The sequence below is a fragment of the Chiloscyllium plagiosum genome, unplaced genomic scaffold (genome assembly GCF_037043375.1).
Source record: "Chiloscyllium plagiosum isolate Xiang-an unplaced genomic scaffold, Cpla_swu_hap1 HiC_scaffold_28, whole genome shotgun sequence".
NCBI lineage: Eukaryota > Metazoa > Chordata > Chondrichthyes > Orectolobiformes > Hemiscylliidae > Chiloscyllium > Chiloscyllium plagiosum.
In genome coordinates, this window is record NW_028270166.1 from 7,490,699 (window position 1) to 7,496,739 (window position 6,041).

A 6,041-nucleotide genomic window follows, 5' to 3' on the forward strand; every position below is an offset into this window, starting at 1 on the left:
CTCCCCCCCCCTTCCCTCTCTCCCCCCCCTTCCTTAAACACCCCACCTCTCCACCTTTCGTAAAAATTTTCCTTTTCCTCCCTCTTTCACTCTTTCCTTAACCCCCCAACTTTTCATAAAGATGTTCCTTCTCCCCCTCCTCTCTCTTCCCCTTCCTTAAAACTCCTCACCCCACACCTTTTAGTAAAGATATTCCTTTTTTCTCCTCCTCTCTCTCTCTCTCTTCCCTCCTTCCCTAAAACCCCTCACCTTTCCGATTCCTCAGAAGGGAAAATCCTCCCCTCTCCAGACAAAAAAAATCCAACCTGGGCGACTGGGATTGTATGGGGGGGGGGGGGGAGGGAGAGGGTGGCTGAAGAAGGAAAAGACTAGGCAAAAGTTACTAGGGGGGGGGGGGGGGATAAATTGAAAAATTCTAAACTGGAGGATGGGAATAAGGGAGGGAGAAAGAGGGCGAAGATTCAGCAAAAGTTACTGACACAGAGTAGGGAGGGATTGGAATAAAGGGTAAAAATCCTAGCTTTAGGATGGGAGGGAGACGGTGGTTGAACGACTCGGCAAAAGTTACTGCCAGGGAGTTGGGGAGGGGGGGGCAGTGTGTGGAATAAAAGGTAACATCAGGGTGGGAGTTGGAGAGAGGGAGGGCGGAGGGAGAGGAGAGGTCTACAAGAGGTTATGAGGGCGATTTGGGTGAATGGAAAAGAGCTGGGAGTCAGTGACTGCGTGTGTAGCGATTTGACAGTGCGATTGAAACTGGGCGGTTACCAGGGAAACGACTGCCTTAAAAGGAGCTTGGTGTCAGGGAGCCAAGAGTGGGAAATGTTGCTTGTATACAATAGAGTTCCACTTCTGCTCTCCAAGTAAAGGCGTGCACGCCTTGTTCACCACCCCCCCCCCCCCCCCCCTCACCAGGGGACGGGGGGGGGGGGGGAAAGAGAGGAAGAAAGAATGATTGCACAAACTTTACAAAAGTCACTTTGAATAGATAGCAGAGCCATAGCAACAGAGAGTTCAAAATGAGACAAAAAAAATGAGTGGGTGAGATTTCTGGCGACCACAATAGAAGAGGATAGAAATCGTGACCACACACACACACAGACAGACAGGAAGCAGAGGCTACATAGACCATTTGCAACTTCCAAGATAATTGTCAGCGAAAAAAAAACATACTTTGCGGATTTTGCTTTGGTTCCTGGATTGTCCTGAAGGTACCCACTTCCTCCAGGGGGAGGTACAGAGGCGGTTTGACACTGGATACCACTGGGGTTTGAGTTAATAGGGTTTGTTAAAATTAGAGGTATTTAGGATTAGGGTAATTTCTAGTTCGTTGAGGTTAGGATAATTTAGTGGTTTGGTTAGTATGGTTCATTAGGGTTAGGGTTAATAGGGCTATTAAGGGCTCAGAATTTTAGTGTTGGGGTTATTTAGGATTAAGCAAAAGTGAGGACGGCAGATGCTGGAAATTAGAGTGGTGCCAGAAAAGCACAGCAGGTCAGGCAGCATCTGAGGAGCAGGAAAATCGACATTTCGGGCAGAAGCTCTTCATCAGGAATGAGGGTGGAGAGATAAATGGGAGGGGAATGGGGCTGTGGAGAAAGTAGCAAAGAATACAATAGGTGGATGGGAGTGGGGACGAAAGTGATAGGTGGGAGAGGAGGGTGGAGTGGTTTAGTGGGAAGGAAGATTGGCAGGTAGGACAGGTCATGAGGGCAGTGCTGAGCTGGAAGGTTGGAACTGGGTTAATATGGGGGGGGCGGAAGAATGAGGAAACTGGTGAAGTCCACATTGATGCCCTAGGGTTGAAGCATTCCGAGGTGGAAGATTATTTAGGATTAAGGTTATTTCCAGTTCATTGAGGGTGGGATTATTTTGGTTTATACCACGATTAGAGTGGTGCTGGAAAAGCACAGCAGGTCAGGCAGCATCCGAGGAGCAGGAAAATCGATGTTTCCGGCAAAAGTCCTTCATCAGGAATTCATCAGCCATTCCTGATGAGTTTCTGCCCGAAACATCGATTTTCCTGCTCCTCGGATGCTGCCTGACTTGTTGTGCTTTTCCAGCACCACTCTAATCTTGACTCTGATCTCCAGCATCTGCAGTCCTCACTTCCACTTTATTTAGGTTTATGGTTACTATGGTTCATTACGGTTAGAGTTAATGTTACTCAGGCTAATTGGGGCTCAGATGTTTAGCGTTGGGATTATTTAGGATTAGGGTTATTTCAGGTTTAGTTAAGATTCCCTACTTCATTGGAATTGGCATTATCTAGGGATAGGGTTACTGTAGTTAATTAGGGGTGACTAGGCTCCGTTAAGGTTTGGTTCATTAGGATTAGGACTATTTTTGGGTTCATGTTACTGGGATTAATCAGGGTTTGGGTTTTGTGGGGTTTACGGTTAGATTTATTTAGGGTGAGGGTTATTTTGAGTTTGTTGGGGTTAGAATTGTTTTAGTTCAGGGTTACTGGAGTTAATTCAGATTAAAGCTGGTGGGATTTAACTAGATTCCGGGTTCATTAGGGTTAGGGTGATTTTGGGGTTTGTTGGGGTGAGGATTATTTAGGTTTACTAGCATTAGGATAATTTAGTATTTAAGTTTATTTATGGCTAATTAAAGTTTGTGTTACTGGGGTTTGTTTGGGGTTCATTGGAGACCTTTCAGCTGCTCCTGTCTGTTGAAAGCCCAAAATGGTTTCCCTAGTTACCGCTGATCCGTCTTTGTGATCCATTCTAAACCACCTCCATTCAAAACAGCTGCTAACTCTGATTGGCCAGCAAGCCTCGGTCATCTCCACCCTCCGGGTCCCAGGCCACAGCTGATTTCTTACCTCAGTCCTATTTGTCTGCCTTGTTTCTCTTCCTCGAAGGGAGGAAACCATCTCTGTTTTAAAGGCAAGTTCTTCCTGATGTCCTAGACACTTCTCCTTCAATAAACATCAGGTCCTGATCACATGGGATCTTGCTGAGCATACAATGGCTGCCCTGTTTCCTATAGTACAATCTCTGTTTTATTCTGGAATGGGTTAACACATTCTTTGTTTCTCATGAACTGATTGGTAGACAGACAGGAGGCTGGAAGAACACAGCAAGCCAGGCAGCATCAGGAGTCTGGGGAAGTTGACATTTCAGATATAACCCTTCTCCATCTCCTGATGCTGCCTGGCTTGCTGTGTTCTTCCAACCACTTGCCTGTCTACCTTTGATTCCAGCATCTGCAGTTTTTTCTTTGTCTTTCTCATGAACTGATTGGCTCTCTAGGCTATTTGAGAGGACAGAGTCAAAGAGTGTGGTGCTGGAAAAGCACAGCCAGTCAGGCGGCATCTGAAGAGCAGGAGCGTCAATGTTTCAAGCATAAGCTCTTCATCAGGAATGTCATGATGAAGGGCTTATGCTTGAAACGTCATCTCCCTGGCTCCTGGGATGCTGCCTGACCTGCTGTACTTTTCCAGTGCCACATTTATGGACTCTGATCTCCAGCATCTGCAGTTGTCCTATTTCAGAGGACAGTTAAGAGCCAACGACATCACTATGGATCTCGAGTCACAAGTAGGCCAGACTGGGTAAGGACAGCAGATTTCCGTCCTTCAAGGGAGTGAATCAAATGGGTTTTTTTTACAATTGACTGTGTTACATGGTCACCACGAGACATGCTTTTCATTCCAAATTTTACTGAATTGAATTTTCATCATCTGCCTTTATGGGATTTGAACCCATGTTCCCAGATCTTTATGCTGGGGTTCTGGGGTATCAGTCCACATATATGTGATTATGTGAGGTAAGAGAGGGAGTAAGCCATCTGGCCTCTTGAGCCCGCTCTGCCGTTCAATAAAATCATGGCTGATCTTATTATTCCACATTTCCCCCGATAGCCTTTCATCCCCTTGTTAGTTAAGAGTCTGACTAATTTTGCCTTGAAAATAAGTCTAAAGAATTTGCTTCCACCACTTTTTGAGGAAGAGAATTCCAAAGGCTCATCCTCTCTATAAAAATCTCCTTAATCTGCCTTAAATGGGTGATTCTTGATTTTTAAACGGCGTCCTCTCATTCTAGATTCTCCCGCAAGAGGAAACATCCTTTCCAAATCCCTGCCAACCTGTTTCTATCAAGGTATCTCCAATTCTTTTAAACTCGAGGTGGAGGTGCCAGTGTTGGACTGGGGTGGACAAAGTCAGAAGTTGCACGACACCAGGATATAGTCCGACAGGTTTATCTGAAATTTGAAAGTGAAGTGTGACGTGATGAAGGAGCAGCGCACCAAAAGCCTGTGATTTCAAATAAACCTGTTGGACTATAACCTGGTGTTGTGTGACTTCTGATATCTTTTAAATTCCAGTGGGGACAAACCTAGACTGTCAAATCTTACCCATTGCATGTCTAGTAATACCTTCTCTGATCTATTTCCAACAGATTTACATCTTTCCGTAAATGAGGAGATTACTATTGTACATAATACTTGAGATGTGGCCTCACCAATACCCTGTGTACCTGGAAAATAACATTCCTATTTTATTCAATTCCCCTCACGATAAACAATAACATTCTATTGGTTTTCCTAATTACCTGCTTGGACTACATACTAGTCTTTTGTGAGGCATGTACTCAGACAACAGGATAATTCTGCATCTCAGAGCCCTGCAGTCTCTCACCATTGAGATAAGACAGTTTAAATAAAATTCTTCCTGCCAAAATGGAAAGTTACACATTTTTCTGCATTACAGCAATGATTACATTTCAAAGGCATATGTTTGACTGCAAACCAACATGGTGAATGTGGAGGTACCGGGGTTGGACCGGGATGGATATGCTCAGAAGTCACACCCCACCAGGTTCTAACTCAGCAGGTTTATTTGAAATCACAAGCTTCTAAAGCTTTGCCCCTTCTCCAGGTCACACTTCACCTGACAAAGGAGCAGTTCACTCCGAAAACTTGTGATTTGTTGAAGTATAACCTGTTGTGATGTGTGACTTCTGAATAATACGATAAAAATGTAATTTTAAAACTAATATTCACAACTTGAAAAATGATATCACTTAAAGGTACAGGGCATGTATGTTGCAGTCTGCAAACATGAAAACCACTGGGTTTGAAATTGAAAAGTTCGGATGGAGTTTGAAGTTATTTTTTGATCACTGGCTGTAGCTGCTGGAGACACATGGGATCCAGTGCTGCAGATGGATGAGGCCCAGTTGTTTCAATGTCTGAATGATTGAGGCGGCTGCCAAGTTAATGAAGAGTCTGTGGATGAATGTATCTGTCATGAGCTCAAAAAAGGATGAATGGTGGCCAGGATATTAATGCCTGTTCTGGGCAAAAGTGACCAGTGGGCCAAGGAATGGCAGGCAGAGTTTAATTCATCTAAATGTGAGGTGTTGCATTTTGGTAAGACAGGACTTACACAGTTCATGGTCGGGCCCTGGGGAGTGTTATCATACAGAGACACCGGGGGTGAATAGTTCCTTAAAAGTGGTATCACAGGCAGACAGGGTGGTGAAGAAGGCATTTGGTACGCTTGACTTCATCAGACATTGCATTGAGTACAGGAGTTGGGATGCCATGTTGCAGCTGAACAAGATATTGGTGAGGCCACTTCTGGAGTACTGCGTACAATTCTGGTTGCCCTGCTACAGGAAGGATGTTATTAAACTGGAACAATTGTGAAAGGATGTTACCGAGACTGGAGGATGAGTTATAAGGAGAGGCCTTATAAACTGGGATCTTTTTTCCCTGGAGCAGAGGAGGCTGAGGGGTGACCTTATAGAGGTAAGAAAATCATGAGGGCAATGGATCGCCAAGGTCTTCACCCCAGGGTGGGGAAGTCCAAAATTAGAGGGCGTAGGTTTAAGGTGAGAGGGGAAAGAGGGGCAGGCACACTAGATTCATTTAAGATGCGTCTGGACAAATGCATGAGTAGGTGGGGAGCAGAGGGATACAGATGTTTAAGAATTGACCGACAGGTTTAGACAGTACATTTGGATCGGCTCAGGCTTGGAGGGCCGAAGGGCCTGTTCCTGGGCTGTAAATTTTCTTTGTTCTTTGTTCTT